This window comes from Furipterus horrens, unplaced genomic scaffold (assembly GCF_987537825.1).
Source record: "Furipterus horrens unplaced genomic scaffold, mFurHor1.1.pri manual_scaffold_13, whole genome shotgun sequence".
NCBI lineage: Eukaryota > Metazoa > Chordata > Mammalia > Chiroptera > Furipteridae > Furipterus > Furipterus horrens.
In genome coordinates, this window is record NW_028327183.1 from 56,674,309 (window position 1) to 56,686,240 (window position 11,932).

An 11,932-nucleotide genomic window follows, 5' to 3' on the forward strand; every position below is an offset into this window, starting at 1 on the left:
GCACTCGCTTCGGCAGCACATACACTAAAGCTGGAACGACACAGAACGTCAGCATGGCCCCTGCACGAGGATGACACACAAATTCGTGAAGCGTTCCATATTTTTACTAAAGAGTCTCTGCTCAGCAGAAGGAAACATCAGCAAGATGAAAAGGGGACCAATCACATGGGAAAACATATTTGCCAATGATGAAACTCAAGAGCCAGGGCCTTAGAGCTCAAGTGAGCGTCCCTGGAAATACGAGAAGCTGTATCCGACTGTTTAAAATACCTCACCTCGCGCTCGCTACGGCAGCACATACACTAAAGCTGGAACGACACAGAACGTCAGCATGGCCCCTGCACAAGGGTGACACACAAATTTGTGAAGTGTTCCATATTTTTACTAAAGAGTCTCTGCTCAGCAGAAGAAAACATCAGCAAGATGAAAAGGGGACCAATCACATGGGAAAACATATTTGCCACTGATACCTCAGACAAGGGATTGATCTCCAAAATATATGAAGAACTTATAGGACTCAGCACCAAGAAGACAGACAGGCCAATTAAAAAATGGGCAAAGGACCTGAACAAACACCTCTCCAAGGAAGACATAGAGAGGGCCCAAAGGCATAGGAAAGGATGCTCAACATCAGTAGCCATCAGGGAGATGCAAATAAAAACCACAGTGAGATACCAGCTCACACCAGTCAGAATGGCCATCATCAACAAATCAACAAACAACTTGTGCTGGTGAGGATGTGGAGAAAAGGGAACCTTAGTGCATTGTTGGTGGGAATGTGGACTGGTGCAGCCACTGTGGAAACCAGTATGAAATTTCCTGAAAAAAACTAAAAATAGAACTGCCTTATGACCCAGCAGCTCCACTGCTAGGATTATACCCAAAGAACCCTGAAGCACCAATTCAAAAGAACCTATGCACCCCTATGTTCATAACAGCGCTATTTACAATAGCCAAGTGCTGGAAACAGCCTAAGTGCCCATCAGTGGGTGAGTGGATAAAAAAACCCAGTGGTCCATTTGCACAATGGAATACTATGCAGCAGAAAGAAAGAAGGAACTCCTGCCATTTGTGACAACATGGATGGAAGTAGAGAGAATTATGCTTCGTGAAATAAGCCAGGCAGCGAAAGAAAAAATACCATATGATATCACCTGATACAGGAGACTAATGAACAACACAAACAAATGAAGAAAATTGAGCAAAGAACAGAGTAACTGTTATGGAGGGGGAGAGGAGTAAGTAGGGGAAGGGTTTAGTAAAGGAACTAATATAAATAACCCTCCTTTACCTCTAAAAATAAATAAAGTCTTTTGTTAAGTTGTTTTTTGTATTATACATGGCATTTTTAAGCTAATTTTAAGCTATTTTCAGTGGGAATATTTGTCCATACAGTTAGCTGAGTTTTTCAGGAAGGGGATTTCTAAGGCAAAATGGTTCATCCTAGAGGACAAGGTTAGAATCTGAACCTTAAATCACGATCTGAGGATGATCTGTGAGGAGGCTTATGAGTGTAGGACTTTCAATGGAACTTGTTCTTTGAAAACATGATTCCTGCACATGCAAGAGAATTCGAAAGGCTCTCATGAACACACAAAATGAAATAGGTCACACGGTCCCCATGCTTCTTCAGTCACTGAAGTCTTCTATCCACAAAACATCACCGTGAGTCACTTCTGATTTCTCATCCCGGGAAAATATGTCCGTGCATTAACAGGTGCTGTTATGTCTGTAAGAGGAGCTCAGGCCACAGACTGGGAGAACACATTTGCAAACCACTTGTGTTAGACGATGCATAAGAATCCTCCAACTCAACGAATAACGTAATAAAAATAGATCAAAATCCCAGACTCTTCACCAAAGGATTCATGTCAGCCCTGGCCAGATAGCTCAGCTGGTTGGAGCATCATCCCATGCACCAAACGGTTGTGGGTTTGATCCCTGGTCAGGGCACAGACATAGGTTTACTGTACAATCCTTGGTCCAGGCGCCCACAGGAGAAAACTCATCTATGTTTCTCTCGAACATCATTATTCCTCTCTATCCCTTCCCTGCTCTCTGAAAGCAATGGGGAAAAAAAAATGTTCTTGGGTGAAAACCAAAAAATAAAAGAAAAGAAAAGAAAAGAAAGGAAAACAAAAAAGAAAAAAAAAAGGAAAGGTTTATTTAAGGACGTGGCACTGTAAGAAACAGATAAAAGTGACTCTCAAACCCGTAAGAAATGGTTAGCAGCAAGAGAGTAATGTAATCTTGAGCAGCTGTAATTTAGAAATAGAGGGAGTGGAGCCATAAACAGTCAGAGTTAACCGAGTGTGAAGGGCGCCCATCATGGAATAGTTATCACTTGGGAATTATGCATGGTTAATGAGTTAAGGAAACTTATTTATGAGTTAATTACTACCCTTAGTTGATTTTGTCAATCGCATAGATTATAACTCCCAAGTACCCAGTAGGGAAAAGTGGAGAGGAAGGGGTGGGGGAGGAAGGGCGGTGGTTTACTCGCGTTAGGATAAAAACGTCCAGCTCGGTTCTGGTGGCGCGCACCCTTTGATCTGGCTGCGCCCAGAGCTGCAGATCTGTGAGTAAACAACCGCCTCATTTACTGCTGAAGTCCTGTGTCCCGGTGTTTTATTGTGAGCGTTTCCCACAGTTTGGGGGCTCGTCCTTGATCCTCCGCCTGTGTGCGGGAAGGGGCTCTGAGCCAAGGCGGGGAGACGCGTCCTACCCGCTTTTGGGTGGCTCGCTTGGCCCAGCGCCCACCTCCCTCACAGTGTCTGGAAACGACCCGAGACTTCTTGTTGGGACAGCAGTGGACCGACGCAGGGGGGAAACAAAGGCAAGCACCATGGCAACCAGGCAACCTCGTGCGCGGGACAAGGTATGAAAATTAAACTTAAGTACCGCCTTGGTGGTTGGGCATCCTCGGGGAGCTGATTGTGTGTGTGAGGCTGAGACGTGTCTCAAGACACGAAGCGAGTGCCGAGTCCCGATCCGCGGTTCCGTTCTCCCGTGAGGGAAACAGCTGGAGACGGACAAAGTGAATCTCGGGCTGTGAGCAACGAGTCTCTGTAACGGGGGTTGGGTACACGGGGCGTGGGCAGATTCTCCGGTACAGGGGGAGTGAGCTCACGGGGTTTTCATCTAATAAGTCTCTGGCAGAGGAGGTTGAGAACACAACCAGATTCAGCCACAGGAAGCAGCTGAGGATGTGAAATGGAAATTTTAGGCCTAGAGGTGGGGCCAAGGAAGGCCCCACGGACAGTCCACCCAACAGTCCATTAGGGAGAATGTTAGAGCACCAGGGAGAGGATCCCTGGACCAAAAGTAAGGAAAAACAGACAAGGGTAAAATATTGTTGTCTCATCTGGCCAAAGGAACCCATTAAGGGGCAGTCTGTTCTCTGGCCCCAATTTGGGTTTGATGACTGTTGGGTTTGTCAGGCCCTGGTCTTATATGTGAGTGATCAGGCCTCAGCTCCTAAGGAAGCAAAGGAATATGCTCTCTGCTGGTTACTACCGACCAGTAACTCCACAGGTCTCCTCCCTGTAAACAAAAAAGAAGATAAAGCTTGGGACCCTCTGTTCTGTCTCCCACCACCTTACAGCCTTGACCAGCCGGCGGCCAACTGGGCAGAGGCACCGCGGACGGACAGTACAGACAGATCAGGACAGGGACACCTAGCAGATACCCCACCAGTACCCACCCCCATAACACCTACGGTGCTAGTGGGAACTTATTCTAGATTAAGAAAGGAATTAGAACAATGTAAGCAAGACCTAAAGAACTTCCACATTCCCTCAGAGCAGCCGATGTTTCCCCTCAGGGAGGTCCCCATAGGTCCACGGCAAATTGGACATGTCAGTGCTCCTTTAACCAGCACTGAAGTCAGAAATTTCAAGCATGAGGCGAAGTGCTTGATAGAGGACCCCCTTGGACTGGCAGAACAGCTAGGCCAGTTCCTTTTACCCTGCATATACACCTGGACAGAATTAATGTCTATTCTATATACCCTTTACAGTGGAGAAGAGGGGAATGAGCAGACGGGCTGCTATGAGGAAATGGAAAGAGAACACCCTCCTGGTCCGGGAGTTGTCCCGGCTGAACAGAAGTTCCCCAGTGTAGGTCCTGAGTGGGATCATTACAGGCCAGCAGATAGGACTCAGATGAGAGACCTGAGGATGATGATGACATCAGGGGAATTAGAGTCTGTCTCTAGAACACAGAATGTCTCTAAGGCATTCTAGATACAGCAAGAAAGAGATGAGACTCCATCTGTGTTCCTACAGAGGCTCAGGGACCAGATGAGAAAGTGTTCTGGCCTAGATCAAGAGGACGCTGTAGGGCATGGACTCCTAAAGGTCACCTTTGTAATGAAAAGCTGGCCAGATATTAGTAAGAAATTACAGAAGGTAGATGGGTGGAATGAAAGAAATGTTGCGGAACTCCTCGGGGAAGCTCAGAAAGTGTGCGTCAGAAGAGAGGAGGAGAAGCAGAAGCAGAAGGCCCGGATCATGATCTCAACTATTGAGAAAGTCATCCAGGGGAAGCAAGGACTAGAAACACTGAACAGAAGGGGTCGCCAGAGGCCCAAACAAGGGAATCCACCGACCAGCAATAGGAAAAGAAAGTCTTTTATGCCTGGGAATTGTTACAGGTGTGGGAAACCGGCCATATCAGGCGGGAGTGTCTTGACCTCCAGAAAGAGACAGATCTTACAAAACTCATGACTTTTGATGAGGAGTAGGGGTGTCTGGAGCCCTTTTTAAGCAGGTCCCACCAAGAGCCCTTGATAAACTTAAAGGTGGGACCTCATAAGGAAGAAACTACATTTTTAACGAATACCAGGGCAGCCAGATTATCTTTAACTTTTTGACCCCAAGGAATAGACTTCTCTGAGGAAAAGATATTAGTGTCAGGGATAAAGGGGATGGATTTCACATGGCAGTTTTCTGGCAAATGCAACTACAGTTAAGAGAAGAATTAATTAAAGAGTATCTTCTATATGTCCCTGAGGCAGGAATAAATTTTTTAGGCCGAGACTTAATTATCAGGTTAGGTCTAGATCGGGGTAGAAGAGGGACAAATTAAGGTCAAACTACATCTCTTAACTGAAGCAGAAAAACAGCAGATTGATTCTATAGTGTGGGCTAATGAAGGAAATTAAGGGAGGGCTGAAGATTGCTCCATTTGAAATTTAACTGCAAAGACCGGGGAAACTGTCTGCAGACGCCAGTACCCCATTTCCAATGAGGGAAGAAAAGACTCACAGCCTGTTATTCCTAAGCTCCTGCAGGATGGGCTTCTGGAGCCATGTATGTCCCCCTACAATACCCCCATCCTCCCCATAAAGAAATCTGACGGCTGCTCAAGGACCTAAGAGTCATAAACCAACTCGTCCGGACCCACCATCCTGTCGTCCCTAACCCTTAAACCCTCCTTATAAAATCCCCTTTGAACATAAGTGGTTTAGTGTAGTAGATCTCAAAGATGCATTTTGGGCTTGCCTCCTCACTCTAAAATGGAGAGACTTGTTTGCCTTTGAATGGGAGGATCCATCCATGGGAAGGAAACAGCAATATCACTGGACAGTCCTGCCCCGGGGCTTTACAGAAGCTCCAAATCTGTTTGGCCAAGCTCCTGAAGAAACCCTTACAGAATTCCTTCCTGTGGGACACACTCAATTACTGCAGTATGTGGATGACTTACTCCTCTCTGGTCCTGATCAAGAAAAAGTGAGACTCTCCACTATTTCTCTTCAAAACTTCTTATGTCAGAAGGGATTGCGTGTGTCTGAGGAGAAACAGCAATTTGTAGAAGAAGAGGTAAAATATTTAGGTGCAGGAGAGAGAAAAATCAGCCCTGAGAGGACAGCTGCTATTACTACTCTTCCACTACCTCGGACTGAGTGAGAATTAAGGAAATTTTTAGGGCTAACAGGGTCTTGCAGGCTCTGGATAGAGTTATATGCTTAGAAAACCAGACTATTGCATTCAAAACGGTTAGAACAAGAACCAGATCCTCTTCAGTGGACGACTGAAGGGATAAATATGGTCAATGAGATAAAACAAGCTCTAGTAACTGCCCCAGTTTTAGCCCTTCCTTCCTTAGAGAAACGTTTCCACCTCTTTTTCACGGTGGATCAGGGCACGGCACTCGGGGTTCTGGCTCAGGAGTGGGCTGGAAAGAAACAACCTGCTGCCTATCTCTCCAAAGTCCTTGATCCAGTTTCTTGAGAGTGGCCAGAGTGTATGCAGGTGGCGACCGCTACAGCTTTGTTAGTAGAAGAAAGCAGGAAATTAACCTTTGGGGGGCCTCTCACTGTAACCTGCCCCCATCAAGTCAGGACAATTCTAAACCAGAAGGCAGGGCAGCGGTAAACCGACTCCAGGATTCTTAAGTATGAGGCCATCCTCCTAGAAAAGGATGACTTATCTCTCTCTCAAAGCCCAAATTTGAACCCTGCTGGCTTCCTTTGGGCAGAAGAAGAGGGGACTCGGGAGGCTTTAGAGCATAACTGCCTTGATGTCATAGAATACCAGACTAAGATCAGACCGGATTTGAGAGAAAAGCCCTTGCAGGGTGGACAGTCCCTTTTCATCGGTGGCTCTTCCCGAGTAATCAATGGGAAAAGGCATAATGGATATGCCATCATTGATGGGGACTCTCAAGCGCTTTCTGGGGGAGGGAGGCTGCCTAATAACTGGTCTGCACAGATATGTGAACTCTATGCTTTAGGACAGGCATTGAAATTACTAAAGGACCAGGAAAGAACCGTCTATACAGACTCTAAGTATGCCTATGGGGTAGCCCATACCTTTGGAAAAATTTGGCTAGAATGAGGACTAATAAATAGCCGGGGGAAAGAACTAGTACATGAAAGACTAGTCAAATCAGTCTTGGATGACCTCCTACTCCCTGCAGAAGTCGCTATAGTCCACATCAACGGACATCAGACCAGGGGATCATATGAAGCTAGAGGAAATAGGCTGGCTGATAATGCAGCAAAGCAGGCTGCGTTAGAGGGAGAAAGTAAAGTCCTCTACCTGGTTCCATGTCTCCCCCTGCCCTGTGTCAATAGCTCCTACCTTTTCTTGGAGGAAATAAGGAGATTAACTCAAATAGTAGCCTCAAAAGATGCGACCAGAAAGTGGAAACTCCCAGATGGGACAGACAACATCAGGTTTCTGTCCGGGACGTGAATACATATTAAGCTGGTGTATAACAAACCAAAGTAGGTTACCTGTGGGTCTGGTGCCTTTAGGCACAGACTGTTCCCAGTTCTAAACAGGAAACACCTGTCCGCCAACTTCCCTTCACAGACCGAGGACACTCTGAAATCACACTTCCAGGGGGTTAGCTTTCTTCTAGAATGACACAGGGGAAAGCAGAGTTTGGTGGTGCAGGCATACTTTCCTCAAGCATAGGGAATCTAGGATGTACGGAGGAAGCAAAGGCAGGATCCAGTGGGGAGACTCTCCCTGGTCTATCCAGAACAACCATTCTCAAAATGCGGTCTGTGGAACTGAAGCTTCTAAGATGCTTTTCATGGGATCTATGGGTTCAAAACTATTTTCCTAAGTAAGGGCATGATTTGCCTTTTCACTGTGCTGGCATTTGCATGGAGGTAAACTCAGCAAGAAAATAGGGTAGGATACCCAAGTGCAGTAGGGGGTATTCTTCACCACAGCTCGCTCACAAACTCAAAAACAAAGCCAGTGTCACTTAATGACATGGTTAAAAGATTGAACATTATCATCATTACTGAATCATAATTCTTAAAGCAAAAAATTTAACATACCTTGGCTTCCAGTCAGGTTGGCTGTGTAGGTGAATGTAATATTCTCATCACCCCATAACCAAATAAAACTTACAACTACACTACACCCACCACTCAGAACTCACTGTATCTACTGAACAGAAGTCCTGCAACTACAAAATAAAGAAGCCACAGCAAGACAGGCAGGCGGGAGAGATGCAGACGGGGCTGGTCCCACACCCACATGTGGGGACTAATAATCAAGAGGGCTATCTCGGCTGCGGAGGTCCCCCCTGATGAGTGAGGAATCCCGGCCCCATACAAGCTTCCTCAGCCCAGGGTGTCAGAGCAGGAAGTCAGGTCTCTGCAACTTCTAGTTGTGAAGAGCAGCAGTGGTTGCAGCTGAGTGAGACGGAAGCATCTGGAGTCCCAGGCATTTCCTCTTAAAAGGCCCGCATGCACATGCACTTACCCTGAGCTCCAGAACTGGGACACCAGCTCAGAAGGCACCAGGAACATATGACAAGCAACTGAATTCTCTGGCATCAGGGTGGGAGCTGAGGGGCAACTTTCTCCCAGATGAAATACTGCCAGAGACCATTGTTCCTCTGTCCCAGGCATGCCCTTTATTTCTAACTAAGTGGCCCCAGGCCCAGTGTTAGTGACAGCTGGCCTTGGTTTGTAGCTTGGCCTCTCCCAGACACCTCCAAGCCCAGCACAAGCAGCAGCGATCTGCAGATTGCTTTGTAGTTGACACTGGGTGCCCTGGGCAGGGCACAGGTGCTGCCTGGCCATGGTCTGCACCTCCCAAGAAGTCCTCGAACAAGCACACCTGATGGACAGCCTCAGACCACAAAAAGCATCACTCACCCACCCCCACAGCAACACACTAAAGGGCAGCCTCAGCAGGCACTGGGGCCTCTGCGGCGACTGCAGCCAGTCCTTGCAGCCGATCAGCAGGTGGATAAATCCCCTCCACTGCCAACAGCAGTCATGACTCAACTGCAACAGCAGAGCACACACTTCCCACAAGGGGGAGTGCACCTGGAGTGCCCAGGTTGGGTGACCAAGGAGGCTGTACCACGGGGCCCTACAGGACACCTACCACGTAAGGACACACTACCAAGACTAGAAGACTTAACAGCTCTACCTAACACAGAGAAACAAACTGCCTAAATGAGAAGACAAAGAAACATGCCCCAAATGAAAGAACAGAACAAAACTCCAGAAAAAGAACCAAACAGAATGGAGACAAGCAATGTATCAGAAACAGAGTTCAAAACATCAGTTGTAAGCATGTCCAACGAACTTGGGGAAAAGTGAAGGAAGTTAATGTGAGCTACAACAAAGAGCAAAGACACATAAAATTGGAGAAAAAAATAAAGAAAACATTATAAGTGAAAAATCCAATTACTAAAACAAAGACTACATTACAGAGAATCAACAGGACAGAAATTGAAGCAAAGGATGGAAAAAGAAGTTATGAAGATAAGGAAGCAGAAAACACCCAAACAGAATAGCAAAAGGAAAAATTATACCAAAAAGAAATGAGGATTGTATAAGGCGTCTCTGGAACAACTTCCAGTGCACCAACATTCGCATCTTGGGGCTGCCCTAAAGAAGAGAGAGAGCAAGGAATTTAAATCCTATTTAAAAAAATAATGACATAAACTTCCCTAACCTGCTTAAAGAACAAGTCCAGAAAGTGTAGAATCCCAAATGAGATGAACCAAAAAAAGCCACACCAAGAAATATCATAATTAAAATGCCAAATAGTAAACATGAAAAGAGAATTTTTAAAGCACCAAGATAAAAGCAGTTAGTTGCCTACAAGGGAGCTCCCATAAGACTGTCAGCTGATTTCTCAGCAGAAACTTTTCAGATCAAAAGAGACCGGCAAAGCTTTCATTTTTAATTGAAGGACAGATAAAGAGCTTCCCAGACAAGAAAAAGCTAAAAGAGTTTATCACCACCAAACCAGTATCATGAGAAATGTTAAAGGGTCTTCTTTAAGAAAAAGAAAAAAAAATTTAAAAATATGAATAATATAATGACTATAAAACATACCTATCATTTTATTATTAAATAAAATAAATTAATTGCTCTAATCAAAAGGCATATGGTCTGAATGAGTAACAAAACAACCCTTACATACGCTGTCTACAAGAGACTCAATTCAGTTCAAAAGACAAACACAGACTGAAAGTAAAGGGATGACAAAAGGTATTATATGAAAAGGAAAACAAACAAATAAAAAAAGCTGGGTTAGCAGTACTTATACCAGACAAAATAGACTTTAAACAAAGGCTATAAAACAAGAGAAAAAGAAGGACCCAGGAATTCCATTTTGTGGTATTTATCTGTAGAAACCCAAAACACTAAATCAAAAAGACATATACTTCCATTTGTTCCTTTCAGTATTATTTACAAAAGCCAAGATATAGAAGCTATATCTTCTTGAAGTGTTCATCAACAGACGACTTGATAAAAATGTGGTGCGTATGTACAACACAATATAACTCAGCCACACACAGAACAGGATAGAATCTCCCCTTTGGCAACAACATGGATGAAGGGTGTTGTGCTGAATGAAATAAGTCAGTCAGAGAAAGACAAATGCCAGGTGATTGTACTTACATGTGGAATCTAAAGAACAAAATAAGTGATCAGGCTGAGCAGACAGACTCATAGGTACAAGGAACAGACTGATGGCTGCTAGATAGAAGGGGGGTTAGTTGGATGGGTGAGAAGGTGAAGGGATTAAGAAGTACAGACTGGTAGTCACAGCACAGTCACGGGGGTATGAAGTCCAGCACAGGGAGTAGAGTCAATAATGTTGTAATAACTCTGTGTGGGGTCAGATGGGTGTTCTATTTCTCAGGGTGATCAGTTTGTAATTTATATAAATGTCTAATCACAGAGTTGTACACCTGAAACTAATATAATATTGTACATCAACTATAATTGAAAAAATAAAAAATATTTTTTAAAAAGAAGATAAATATATCTTGAATGTATTATACACATGGATGAATTTTTTTAACTGTCCTTAATGAACATGGAGAATAAAAAATATATATATATTTCTTATGATGACCAGGAAAGTACACAGACTCACTTCTGCTACCTTTGCGAGTACTATGAGCCAAGGACAGAAACCTGTGTGGGCTGAGCAGCCTCTTTTATATGAAATGCCGTGTTCACTCCAGAGCGTGGGTGACACAGAAACTGGGATTCCTGAGGCTTGTTTACCTGGCACACACGTTCCCAAAACGAGTGTGAGCTTCTCCCTGAAGAAGAGTCAGCTGGCACTGACCGCTGACCGTACTTATTGTCTTGATAAAATGGAAGCTCTGAGGAGGAGACCAGGGATCTGGAGAACCTGTCTCGCCGTGGGAGCCAGGCAGCTTCCCGGCGCTGACAGAGTTTTCCAGTGGGATCTGCAGTGAAACGAACAAAGGTGACTCTTTAATAACGTGTCACTAACCGCCCCAACACTGGGAGATGTCATCACCTGGGGAAACAAGGCACGACCCTTAGACAACCAGGTGTCAGTACAGGGGCCGCACAAGCAACGTCACAGAACAGGACGTTCTCACTGTCCGGCGTCGGGTCCGCTCTGCACGGAGCCTTTCAGGACCTCCCGCCTGCGCAGCTTCGGTGAACGATCGGGGACGAGGATCCGCGCTCGTCTGAGAGGTCAGTACAGTGCTCTCCCTGCGTGTGTGTGTGAGGCTGTGCGCTTTTCCACGCACGGTCACCAGAATAGCAGGTTAAACGCAGACTCAGATAGGAAAGTCCATTGGTCTTCTAATGGTGCTGACAGGTGCTGAGACTTGTAAAAATGTAAAATGTAAGCAGACCCGCTCTTCTCACCACTTTGTGTATGTAGGAAATAGTTATTTTTCATAAAAAGTTATTTCTGTTTACATGTAGGTTATTAATATTATCCTAAATGAATTACTTTTTGTTTTATTTCTTGTATGGTAAGTAATGATAGCTATAACCACACAAAGAAAATTATTTCTTAAGATTGTATAGATAGATGGTCAGAAACTAAAATGTTAACAGTCACTGAACAGCCCTGGCTTGTGTGGCTCAGTGGATTGAGCACCAGCCTGTGAATCAAAGTGTCACTGGTTCAATTCCCAGTCAGGGCACATGCCTGGGTTGCAG

At 45.1% G+C, this 11,932-nt stretch overlaps 2 non-coding genes across 2 annotated transcripts; both read left to right on the forward strand.

The window, feature by feature from the left end:
* LOC149995541 (U6 spliceosomal RNA) lies at positions 1-105 on the forward strand. The gene has a single exon (XR_016507999.1). It is a non-coding gene; the product is annotated as a U6 spliceosomal RNA (small nuclear RNA).
* A 173-nt stretch (positions 106-278) lies between these two features.
* LOC149995542 (U6 spliceosomal RNA) lies at positions 279-383 on the forward strand. Its single transcript, XR_016507996.1, has one exon. It is a non-coding gene; the product is annotated as a U6 spliceosomal RNA (small nuclear RNA).
* The last annotated feature ends 11,549 nt before the right edge of the window (positions 384-11,932 follow it).